We start from the raw sequence: 13,566 nt of genomic DNA on the forward strand, positions 1-13,566 counted from the left end.
TTGGATGAGCAGAATGGATTCAGGAAAAACAGAGCATGCATTGATCACATTTATGTACTATCCTCTGTAGTTGGAGCACGACTGCAGGAAAGTAAATATACCTTTGTTTGTTTAGTTGATATGAAAAAAGCTTTTAATTGGATAAACGGAGACCTCTTAGAATACAAGATACTTAATTACGGTATCGATGGTGATTTCTATAAATCCATTAAAGCCCTGTATAAAGCTCCAATGGCCTGTGTGCAGGTGATGATTTGAGGACAGGTTGGTTTCCTACTCCATTTGGTATAAAACAAGATGATGTTCTCTCTCCTACTTTATTTGCTATTTACGTTAATGATTTGGCCCAAGAAATCAAGAGAGCTAACCCGGGAATAGACATTGAAGATTTATTCATTTTGTTGTAAGCTGATGATACTGTTTTGGTTGCACACAATGAAATTCATTTGCAAAAAATGTTAGATATTAGGAATGATTGGTGTACTAATGGAGACTTGATATTAATTGTGGAAAAAGCTCAAATAGTTAACTTTAGAAAGCCTTCTGTTTGTCAGAGTGAACATGAATTTTATTTTGGTCAAACATTGTTGATGTATTCTGTAAACTATAAGTATCTTGGTTTTGTTTATCATGAGAGTAGGATTTTTTCTGAAGGTAGAAGAGTTCTGACAGAATCTGCTGGGAGGGCTCTGGGTGCAGTTATCAATAAGATGAAGTTATGTCCTGGTTTGTGTTTCACTACATTCTCAATGGTAGCGTCAGTGTTGTTCTATGCTGCAGGGGTTTGGGGTTTTCAGGAGGCTGCAGAGGTCAACTCTGTCCAAAGCAGAGCTGTGAGGTATTTCCTCTGGGTCCATAACTCCCCCCCCCCTAAGGCAGCCACAGAGGGGGACATGGGCTGGGAACCCCGTGTGGTGAAGTAGTGGGCTGAAATGATTAAACAAAGTTAAACATCTTACCTGTTCCATCGTCATTTGTTGTTTCTAACCGTGAGGCTGGTTTTAATGAACAAGTTGCCAATCTTAGCACATGTTGTTGCAAAGTGTTTTATTTTTCATCAGCCTTTGAAAATTGAAGAAATAATAAAGATTTAAAGCAAAATTAGATCATTTCTGTGAGAATTCAGTGAGAAATAACTCCCATTAGGTCATTCAGCAAGGGTGCAGGGACAACTCGTGCACGAACAACACGGACAAAACTGCATCCCTGGACATCTCGTCCACACCTAATTTTTTTCAGCATTATTGATTTGAAGGATTGGATTTCAAAGTATATTTGACACATTTGGAAGGATTGATAAGTATATCTGACACAAAAACATGAAATATATATTTCATTATGAAGCCGTCTTTATTGCACATCACAGTAGATATATATTCAAATGTACCGGTCCACAATAAGTTGGGCAAATTGTCCTACAATCGGCCTCCCGTGACCCTAACAAGTCACTGCTTCTTCCTCCTTTATAGCACTGTTTATTGAAAGATACTGAACACTGCAGCTCTGGAACGACTCTGATCCAGTCCTCGACCTACCACAGTCCGGTCCTTGTCTAAACAGTTAAAATCTTCACGCTTCTCAATTTGTCCTGCTTCTACCAACACATCAACTTTGACAATGAAATTTCACTCGCTGCCAAAAACATTATCTAAATATCACAAAACACACACACATTGGAGAACAACTTTGACAGTGGAACCAAAGTGAAGCTGAAAAACTTCGACAGATATTTAAAAAGTTCATACTGCAGATATCAAGACCCAATCAGAGTCTCACTGGATTTTTCAGATATGCAAGAGAACGTAGTCGACACGTCTGCACTCTGGAATGTGCCACAGTTCTCTTACTTGGCAGAATTTTAGAACGCGTCATTTGTAAGAATACTGGAATGTATGAAGGATACTTGAATGAATAAGAATATTTGAATGTGTGAGGGTTTTAGAACATATGAGACTTTGAAGAAGTCTCGAACACGTGACAATTTTAGAATGTTTTTTTTTTCTTTTTCAGATTCTTATCAACTGTGAGGATGATATAACGTGTGAGACTTTTAGATTGTGTTAGAGATCTGGAGGTTTGGCTCATTCTCGATATAAGTGCAGCTGTACTTTTTAAGAACATCTTTCTTCACGTAAGCTGGTAACATATATTACAGAGGTCAGATCCGAGGTGGTGCTGCACTGCATTTCATTAGACTAAGAGGGGTTGTCCTCCCCTTTTATTTACATAGTGAGAGTGATAATAGAAACAGCTCTCGGGGTAATGTACGAGCGTGACACTTCTCAAAGACGTCCAAGATCTTCCAGATGAGAGTTACACACTGCAACGCTTTCCTCCCTCCACTCAGCAGGAGAAAGTGACACACGTGTACCATTGCTCACGCGTCGACACGCCGCAGTGTACGTCTGCAGCGGCACAATATTTCATGTCGGGCGTCGCACCGCGGAGACAGACTGTACATCAGAGAAGCCGTTTTTGCGCAGTCAGCGGAAACCTGATTGATGGCGAAACCACATCAGCGGGGACTTTGAGGAATGGCTCCGGCGGCTCTCCGTCGGATGACCTCTGCCACGCCGTACATGCGACGCTAACTGCTACATGACTGCGCGATGAATTTATGGCGCTACTGTGAGGTGTGAGTACACGGGAAGCTGCGCGGTCGCGATGAACTGTAGATCACTGTGCGAATTTAACAACTGCAGCGTAGGATTAAATTCCTGAAAGAGGAAGATGGTTTCCACCTCTACTTCGTGTTTTAATCTCTGGTCAGTGTTCAGACGTCATAGATTTCTGACTCACTTCCTTATCCACAAAACCACCTACAGGCTTTCTGACTCAACGGTTGCTGCTTACAACATACTTAAGAGAGATGTCTTTGATTGAAATATATTAATCATACAGCGACAAAATGCGATGATTTCTGATGGCAGTCGATTGGAGAATAAGAAGAAGAACATGATGCAGTAAATGAGGTTTGCTGAGACGGGCTTTTATAACCCGCTTCATGCCTGTCAGACGCAGTCAGGACTTATCAAAGGAAACGTCTGGCTACATTAAAGCAGATTGTCACCGTGCCAGACTACACTGGGCTGCTTTGATCAGCAGTAAACTGGACATGGTGTGAGAGGATGCAGTGATGCACCACGCTGGGGGGTTTTATGAACGACAACGTTTTGTCCACCTGAACACTGACAAATTGACCAAATGCAACTTCACCTGAAGCGCTGCATCGTGGATATTATCCCTTGTGTGAGTCCGGGTTCGGCTTGGGCAGCTTTCAAGGAGCAGCTTGCATGTTCTCGCTATGCTTTCCACAGTCCCATAATAAAAAATTCAATAAAATCACCCATAGTAAGATAGAATCTACTCCCACTTTCAGATTATATAAAATATATATAAATGTATAGGATCAGACTCAGATACAGATTTATTGCTTGGTCTAGTTTTTTCTGGTGCAAAACAGTGAAACAGTCAATTAGTGCAAAGAAAGGAAGGTAGCAAGAGAAAAAAATATATAAGTGAATTCAAGAACTAAAGTGTCCAAGAAATAGTATTTACAGTGTACGAAACTAGCCTCTCCTTCGGTATGTTGTTCTTCCTCTTTGAATTTCCCTGCTGAATTACAAAGTTAATCACATTCCCGTCATGTTCAATCCTTCAAATTAATCAAGAGATCCATTTTTCTTTTCAATATTAATTGCTCAATTTCAGAGCTCAGTTATTTTTAGAGCGATGTTTGAATGATGTCAACTTTTTTCTAAACGTGAATATCAAGTCATTCAGGGGGGGTGAAGAGGATATTCAGGGAGCCAGCTCATGCTTGTCGGGGCTAAATGTCACGGCTGAATAAAATCAGGGTCATGTCCTCGTTGCAAAGTTACTGCTGGATTGCTAAAAGCTTTTCATCCAGCTTAAAGGGAGAACCCCGAGTCCAGTGGACCTCTTCAAAGCCCACAGAGGTGTCGCCCCCCGTGGAGGGTTCAAAGCATGGAGAAACCAGCCGCTTCATAAACCCTCTTCTTAGAGGTCCTTGATTCTGCTGCCGAAGAAGGAAAGGGAAGCTGCTAAAATATGAATGATGTTGTTATGTGAAACTGTGCTTTAAAGGAAGACCGCGTTTTAGCGCGCTATTATCATAATGAAAGGTTGTTTTCAGTGTGATATCAGTTCAAGAGGATGACTCCAGGCTCTAACAGCTGTAGGAAACCTACATAATTTATATGGTGGTGTGATGAATAAATCATTGAGGATTTTCTGAGAAGGCGTAATTACTCCAGAACACATGAGGGTCAACTTTGAAATTCAATTTGCGCTGCACTCACAGGGCAATTGCTGGGGTAGGATTAGTGGGCTTAAAAGCGATGCATGCTACCCTGTTGCGATGTTACCTACCTCAAAGCTCCCAGGATCCACAGCTCAGCCGCAGGCACCGCCTGCAGCTGTAGATGTTTGGATATTAACCACACAACTCCACACCAAAGACCTGGATCGCAGGGAGTGTTTTACAGTGAGATAGTATACATATTTCACTTTAAGCCTGGACGAAGAGAGCTGAGGTCCGAAATCACAAGTCTCAGAAAACAAGAGAACACTTCAACTTAAAGTCCTTAAAAATCCTTAAAAGTACCAATAAATCTGGTTCAAAACTGTTAATGTGTGTTTAAAAGTCCAGTGCAAAAATGTATCCACCGACTAAAGGAATAAAACCTTGGGGAGTTTGTGAGTTCTCATTCAAAGTGAAATATCTTTTTTTATTTTTTTGAAGTGGCTGTGTGTGAGCAGTGCCTCTGCGTAGCTGAAGTGGAGGTTGGACTCGGGTTCTTCCCCCGATTTAGAGACGCTTTACAGGTGACGCGAGGCCAGAGGGGGGAGTGGACGTTGCTGCAGAGACTGCTCTGCAGAATATCAAACACTCAAAAGACACATGGAACCTTCCTGTGTTCTGCCATAATAATTCATCCTGTCGTTTATCATCAGCCTGCGAATTCGCTGCGATAAGTTTGCACCAAAAACAGCTTCCATGAGGATCAGAACATGTTGTGCAAAACGAGCAACGTCGTGAAAGCCAGTTTTAAGTGTATTATTGTTATTGGCTTGCGTCCTGTGGTGGACATGTTGCCCAGAGCCATCTCGCTTTATTCGTGTCAGCTACTTCACTCATTTTAATCAGTAAAAAGAGAAGTAGTTTCCTACATTTGCCTTTCAGTTTGCCCTGAAGGAAGAGCTGCTGAGACCCCCTGTGGTCTGTGATTACAGTGAAGCCAGATTTCTACCAAGGATAAACTAAAGCGGGAACATTTAAAATCAAATCTGATTTCTGGAGAGTCTTAAAGGGTGTCTTTTTCTGATGTGGAACTTCCGTTTCCCAGTGATAGATTGTGTTTTACTGAAATAAGGCACAATAAATAAAAAGAAACCCAAGAAAAACAGAAACTAAAACAATATTTCAACTCATGTCTCAGGATATTAAAGCACAGTTACATTAGAAGCAGCATTTTTTATTTTTTTTTTCAATTACTGGTGTGATTTTTGAAATCTTTGAAATGTCAGAACACAAACTTCAAAAAACCTGAAAGTTATCCGATATAAATCAATACAAGACTCAATTTTCTCATTTAACAGTTCACAGCCATACAGGCGGCTCTGGGTTCCTGCACCTACTCTCAGAAATGATTGTGACAAACACAACCACCGACAATGATGACAAGTGAAGAAAACCATTCCAGATATGACGCAAACACTCTAAAATGTGTGTCATGCGACTGTGCAGTGCCGAAATGCAGAAAAATTCAAATTGGCGATTTAACTTGACACAAAGTGTAACAACAGAAGAGGAGAACCACTCTCCATTACACATGTATCGTGCTGATGGCTGCCATGTTTAACCTGCATTTTCACCCGTTCACTGCGCCACAGCCACAAAACAGAGAGTACAATTAAATCAGACGGGGGAGTCATTAGCATGCTCCTGCAGTCCTCCACATTGACCTTTCCAGTCTCATTTATTATGTGCTCATGTTCATTTGAAATGTCCTCATGTGGAATAAATAAAGTAGTTTTTTTTTTTTTGTTTGTTTTTTTTTCAAACCCCCGGGGAGACTATTCTAAAAGTAGCTTGTAAAGAAACAAAAAACCCAAAAGCGAAATGAGGACATTTCACAGAATCGCAGCGTGCGGCTGAACGTGGCTGCGTCAGGGCGAAGTTCTGCCTGTGTGTTCAGACTTTTCTCTCCAGTACAGTAGTCCTAACGCTGGGACAAAGACGACTGTCTCACCACTAACAAGCTTTTGAAAAAAAAACAACCCCTTTCTCAGTTTGGCTTTTAGTGATTTGTCACGCCTCCGCGGCGCCTTCGGTAAGAGTGTTTACTTATTTTGTTAAAAAAAAAAAAAAAAGGAGTGAAAATGCTGAGACCAAAACAAAAAGTCCCGCGTTGTGTTTTCTGCAATTCACCGAGGCTGATCAAGGGAGTCGGAGTTTGGCTCGCTTCAACCGCTGGCAGCCCGGGTTGCGTCATGGCCGCTCTGCTCTCAGTCTAAAGATGTTTTGAGTAAAAGTTCGACCACGTAGATCAAAGACCCTCCGACGGTTACCGCAGGAACACTGTGTCCCTTCTACACATGACAGCAAACAATGGACTGAAAAGTGTGTGTGCTCCAAAGCTCCAGAAAATAGTTTCATCATTACAACAGATGGATCAACATTCACTTCATCATATTTTGTCACAGCTCTGTTGACTTGAGCGTGTTTTTTTTTATTTAAATTTTTTTAATGAATGAACAGATTTGGGAGTGACTCGGAGAATGACTTTTCGCGAACAAAAGCAACTGAGATACGAGCGACGGCGCTTGGTTCAACAAGCTGTGGTGAGTCAATGACTGTATCCAATACACGGAGGATAGTTTATTCAAACAATGGCCGGGGTGCCGCCTCATTTCTATTCCAGCAGCAGGCGGCTGACGGGGCCGAGGCGGACGCCAGCCTCCGATCAGAGTGACCTCCCGCACCGGCACCGATAAGCACCCGGCACGGGGAGCAGCTTTAAAGCGGCTTCCTCGATCAGAAAGGGAGATATCCACTTCAGAAGTTAAAAGTGGTGACTTGCCGGATTAGAAGTTAAAAGGAGATGCGGAGAGACGCTTCAGCTACAAACGCCAGAGGCTGGCGGAGGCCGCGCAGCCTGCTCGTCACTCTAATGCAATAAGGATGTGCAGAGCCAAGCGCTGCAACCCTGGAAACAAGGTCACTCCTTCAGAGAACAGTCCCACTAAAACACCATCAAGGGAAGTGCGTTTCTCAATATTTCTCAATCAATTGTTGATTTGGACTTTGTTATACCTTATATCTATTACTCTTGTCTTATTTAGGGCGTTTTAATCATAAATAACTGCGTTTGGAACAGTTGGCTGATTGCAGCCAGTAAAGATGTCAGCTCAGTGTGGTAATACACTCCGGCTGGATCAGATGTTTTTTATTATACTTGTTTTATTGCTTCATTTAGTTTCATGTGAAGCTTGTTCCTATGTATATAATATGTATATACTGATGTTTACTGATTCTATTGTATTTACTTGTTTGATATTTTATACATTTCACTTTTTCCTAGTGGAATTATAATAGAATATTAAAGTATTTTTGTTCTATTCTATCATGGTCTATTGTTTTCTTTTTGTTTAAACCCTGCTACAGTGTGCTTCAAAACATGTAAGTAAGTTTGACTGTGGGGTTGGGTTTTGTTTAGCATCATATTTTTAATTTTTATCAGACAACAAACTACATTTGTACCATAAACCCAACCAAGAGCATCTGCTCATTATGTCACATCCTGTTTTGCTAGACAGACCAAAGGTTGCGACAGAATTTGGGGCCTCATCTGGGAGATGAACCGGGATTCCTCTCGCCCTCAGGCGCACGTTGGAGTTTATTTTAAATCTGAAAGCAACAAGGACCAGGGAGGTGTAAACGTACCAAACACAGGACAGAACTGGTTTCAGAAGCTCGATAAGATTAAAAGTCAGTTAGAAAATATGTGTTTTATTAAAAGAGTTCATTGTTATCACCTTCATTTACTTCTTTTCATCATGATTTCTTATAAAAAAACCAAAACCTGAACCTCAGATTTACTTTTTGCTGCTTTGCCCCCTGTGAAGCTCTCCGGCGCCCCCAGTGCACGGAGGCTCGTCCCGCACTTTGGAAACCACTGAAATTAACCATTTGTAGTTTACGATCTATTTGATAGTCGGTTAATGTTTGTAGCAGTAATATTCAGACTGCATTAAATCCTCTTTTCGCCGAGCAACTGTTTCGATGTTCAAAGAATTAAAACCTTCTCACACATGCCGACATGTTTAATTCGGTCATTCACGCATGTAAAAGAAAATTACAGAAATTTTACAGTAAATGACTTTTGACTGGCAAACGTCTGTGTCTGTTCATTAAAGTTGGAGTCGGATCATCAATGGAAGATAAAGGCAGAACGTCGAGTCATTGGAATAAGCGCACCTTAAGTGCCCAAAGCTGAAACTGTGTGTGTGTGTCTCTCTCGCAGCTGAGGGTCTTTCCACTGTTATTATCCCTCCCTCCACTGTGACTGTCACTTTCCATCAGGAAAACGTTCCACCTCTCCCTCTGTTCCTCTTCTCTCCTCACCTCCGTGGGCTCCCACCCCTCCTTCTCCAATCTCCTTCCTCCCGACATGCAAGTGGAATTCAGCCAGCTGGTCGCCGCTGTAATGGACCCCTGAGCCCCTTGGCAGCTTAACCTAATGGACATGCACCATTTTGTTCTCTGCTAAAGACCCTCTCTGACCAAACACTCCCATTTAGGGATGAAACCGCCGCTGGTTTTATGTTGAAAGGTGGCAGATTTATAATGATCGCTGGAAGTGGTGTGTGATTACCGTGTCCAAGCAACAACTGAAGTGAGCAGCATTATCACAGACTCCAGATTCCAAGTTAATTTTAAGATGATTAAAATTTGTCAAATTGTCATAGTAGAATATTTTTACTATCCGAAGCCTGCTGAAAGTTTTTACTGTGAAAGGTCAAATACATCTTGATGTAAAGCCCTTCAACTGGCAGTGGTGGCCTAGAGATTAGAGAAGTGGGTTTGCGATCGGACGTTCACAGGTTTGAATCCCATTCTTGGCAGGTTACCACATCAGCTCCCCACCGCTCCCAGTATGTGTAGTTAAGATAACTATGAATAGCATGTGTTAAAAGCAAGTAAGTAAGTAATTTCCCCAAGGGGTTCATAAAGTGTGCTGTTGGATCTGTTACAGTCACGGTGTTGTACTAGTAATTCATTTATGATTGTGATTTGCCTTCATTATCTTCATTACATCACATTCAGTTATAAAATATAGCAAAATATCAGTTTTAGACACAGTTTTTCCTTTCCGAAACGTCTCTGCTCTGCAGGTTGTAAACAGAAATTCATATACTCAGTTGTAGACTATGTCTAGTGCAGACATGCAGTTGTACTGTCACGTGTGATTCCTCCTGACTCAGTTGCGTCTTTATTTCGACTTGTTCCTTCACCTTTCTATACTAACTTTAGAGTCTAAAGCCTTCTCTCTTACACGCTTTGCTCATTTTGCTTTCTTCTGACGCAAGTAGGATTTCACAGTCAGAGCTGATGCATACTGCACCTGACCTTTAGTACATAGCAGGGATCTTTTTTAAAGCTTCCTCCCACAGACCACCAAAACAGCTACCACGCGCGCATACTACATACTAAACTACATAAAAAAACAAAAGAAGAAAAGAACCAAATGCCCCGCCCTCTCCGACGAGCTGCAGCATCACGTATTCTCTGCAAGCTTACAGGTAGTATAAAAACCACTACAGCGGCCAGTGTTGTTTGTCAGCTCAGCACAAAACTCGAGACGAGATCTTTTGTCTTCTGGGGTGTTTCACTGTAATTAGTCAGCCAGGGCTTTTAGCGGAGGGGAAACAAGAGCAGAGAGAAGGAGGTTCTCACGGCTCCGCAACCAAAACAAATAAAAGCTTTGCGCCGGCAAAACAGCAGCAAGCAGCTGTTGATAGGGAGTTATCTCTGCAGTCACACATGGGCCATCGCACAACAATGAGCACAGGAGCCTTTCTAATGCCATCTAACTGCTCCATCTATTCCCTGCATGTGTTTTCAGGGAAACGGTAACGACATTGTGTAGATCCCATCATGCATTTGGATACAGAACATGTAACAACTGAGATACGTACGAGATGAGGGATACATTTCAGTTTCAGCTCATGAACATCTACTCACACCGTTAGAGAAAAAAAGAAAATCACCATACTAACAGTGTTCTAACATCATTTAGAAGCTTTTTGAGCTTGTTTGGCTGTAACAGTCATGAGACACATTTTCTATGCTTTGTAAGAATTGTGTTGTGCATTTAAAACCTTTAGCTCTGCTTCCACGACAGCTCCCTCTGAAGCAAACATCTTCTCCTCTATTATGAAACGACGGCCCATCAATGCCGAAGAATGCAGATGATGTGGTTACCATTTCATGCGACCGCGCCATCAAAAGGGAAAACGCGAGTGATTTAAGTGCTTTAAAGCCAGGCAGCAGCGGTACCTGCTGTATGAAATCCGTGAGACAGGCCACAAGTGTTGGTGTGTATGATGGAAATGGCAGATAAGCCTTTGTGTTTTGCTATGAGAGTGGGTGTAGTGAAAGGGGATCAGTCCACAGCAGTGTTTAGAGGTTCAAATGCCCCTCTGGGGAAGAGAATGAATCGATCCCTCTTGGCTGGGAGTCAATCCTCTCCCCGCCTCCAGCCAGATATCCATCCACACTATACCTATATAAGCCTCTGAGCCTTCTCTCAAATGCTATACTCCAAGCACTGGGGTCCAGGATTTTACCACAGAATGCTGAAACGTAGTGATATGAAATCCATCCATACCCTGTGCTTTGTATGAAATACAGATGTGTTTAGGTCTGTCCTTCCAAAGAGGGGCCCTGCAGCAGCGTCTGTGTGTGTGCTTTCGTCATGATGCTCTGATTACAGGGAGCCATGGAGATAAACTACAGCTGCTGTCTCATTAGTCGGAGTGACTGTGCCCAGTTACCAGCCACAGGAGATCCTCCCAAACCCACCGGAGAGCGGGGCACCCCGACACAGCCTCCAGGGAGAGAGAGGCCAGAGTCACGCAACAAACGTCAGCAAACTCAAAACTCACTCACACTTTAATGTATACTGCGACCATCACGCACACTCAGCCCTCTACGCAGCTCTTGCCAAGAAACAGCCTCAAGAGGGCGAGATCATTGGCTCTGCGACAAAATGGGGTTTCCCCACAGGGACACTCCATAAGCCTGCAACAGAGCAGAGGCTGCGGGTGACCTGCTGAGCTACAAATATAGCAAACACCCGATGAGAAACAGATGCATCACAATCCGCTCTGGAACCAGCTTATCGAGGCCCTTTGTGCAAACACTCGCACGACAACATCACAACAGCCTTGGAGCTGGGGGCCTCACGGGAGCTTCGATCGACGGCGAGGGCCGGGCGGCGCTCTGCCTGCGTTTAAGGGACAGGGACAAGAAAGTGCGGAGAGGAGGGAGAGGGGACGACGGCCGTCCGGGCTGCTGTCCGTCACGGCCCCGCCGTGACAGGTTTATCCCTGCCAAGGGGGAAGGCAACACACCGAACGGCACAACGCGGAGCGATAAACGTCAGGCCGAGCCGCTGCGCCGTGGTAATGGCTGACAAACGGCTCAGTGGCTCATCTCACAGCCAGCCAAGCCCAGACACATGTGTTGCTCTGCGTTACGTTCAATCAGAGGGGAAAACACTAACAGCTGAAGCGGAGCCAGGCTGCTGCAAACGCTCCCATCCACAGAAACACAACTCCAGACTGAAACATCTGAGAGGAACACTGCCTTCGTACAAGCTACAAGACCACGGATACAGGAAGCCTTCATTACTAAAGAGCATCTATAAAAACTCTAAAATGTGGTCACATCTGCTTGTGGAGGATGATGACATGTTCCTTTGGCAGTCCATCCATTTTTTATTTTTTTTTTATATATATTTCTATTATGTTTCCCATTTGACCACTTTCATATCCCACAGAGTTTATAGACTGAACCAGTTTGAAAACACCCATCTGTTAAAAAAAGAAAACACACCCACTTCAACTTCACACACACACAGCAGCTACGTAATACCTCGGTTTCTATTTCAACTAATCAGAGGAACAAAAGTGGAGGTGATTTAAACTGTACAGACAAAAATTCAAGTTTCTTCTGCTTCTTCTGTATCCTGAGTACTAATGTCAGCCAACTGCACAAATATGTATTCATGCAAATGCAAGCAAACATTTTCAGATTCACAAGAGGTGACATGATGCAGATGCATGCAGAGTGAGGTCACCTTCTGTTTATCCCATGTGCATCTCTCACTCTCTCGCTCTCTCGCTCTCTCGCTCTCTCCCCCTCTCTCTCGCTCTCTCCCCCTCTCTCTCTCTCTCCCCCTCTCTCTCGCTCTCTCCCCCTCTCTCTCTCTCTCTCTCTCGCTCTCTCCCCTCTCTCTCTCTCTCTCTCTCTCTCTCTCTCTCTCTCTCTCTCTCTCTCTCTCTCTCTCTCCCCCTCTCTCTCCCCCATGATGCTCAGATGTTACATAACGCCTTCAGATACAGTAAGAAACCCGCCTGTGACTTAAAAGTATGAAGAGTTTTACTCCCCGTGCTTCACCCGATCAATGAAACGATAAAGCCTTGCTTTATTGACGGCATGACCCGTCCACTGCCCACTGCATCTAAGCAAGGAGTTGCAATAAATAGCTAATAGATTTATAATTGATTCCGGCACAGTGACGAGGAGCGAAGTCGCAGAGCCGAGATTCATCCAAGGCTGATTCTAACAGATGTCTACTACAACCTCCTACATATTTCTGCTTCAAACACTGAGACAGCAGGAAGGTGAATTCACACACAGAGACAAGCACGAGGAGTGTGTGCTGAGCCTTGGTGGAGCATGACAAAAACATCTGGTCGTATTTAAAAAGGTAGCAGTCATCACAGAGGATTACAATGAGCCAAACAAAGGCAGCGCTGGGTGGATTTTACTCTGAAGCGACGTGTTGTACCAGGAGCGGGGGTGTTCACGAGCGTTCACTGTCAACGTGTTATGGCCAGAGGCAACCGATCCCTCAATCACAATAATGCTGGTTCCAAGCCGTCTCACACGATCCACACTGCAAACTTTTTTGATTGGCCTCACACACGCAGAGTGGGACTCTGCATCGAGTTCTGTTTTACAGATCGGACTATACTGCACACTCTCTAATGTGTGAGAAAGTTGAGAAATGTACCCCTCACACAGCAGTCACTAAATCACAATCCGCACGTGTGATATCCTTCTTCCGCACTGGATGAACACAGTGAGGTGAGAGGAATGCGGAGCGCCGCACTGAAATACAGCTCTTTGCCTGATGGATGCAAAGCCCCTCAGACGTGGTGACCTTTGGCAAGGTCATGGCATCCCAGCAGCTGCAGAAGGATGCCCCTGAATGAATTAATAATTGATGGCATTTTGTCCCGTGGATGCTT

At 43.6% G+C, this 13,566-nt stretch overlaps 1 protein-coding gene across 2 annotated transcripts in view; it reads right to left on the minus strand.

Moving 5' to 3' along the window:
• Positions 1-13,566, minus strand: part of dtx1 (deltex 1, E3 ubiquitin ligase) — a gene marked incomplete at its 5' end in the record, with an annotated part of 52,958 nt that overhangs the window by 37,659 nt on the left and 1,733 nt on the right. The window lies entirely within an intron of this gene.

The sequence above is a fragment of the Lipophrys pholis genome (genome assembly GCF_963383615.2).
Source record: "Lipophrys pholis genome assembly, chromosome: 7".
NCBI classification, from domain to species: Eukaryota; Metazoa; Chordata; class Actinopteri; order Blenniiformes; family Blenniidae; genus Lipophrys; species Lipophrys pholis.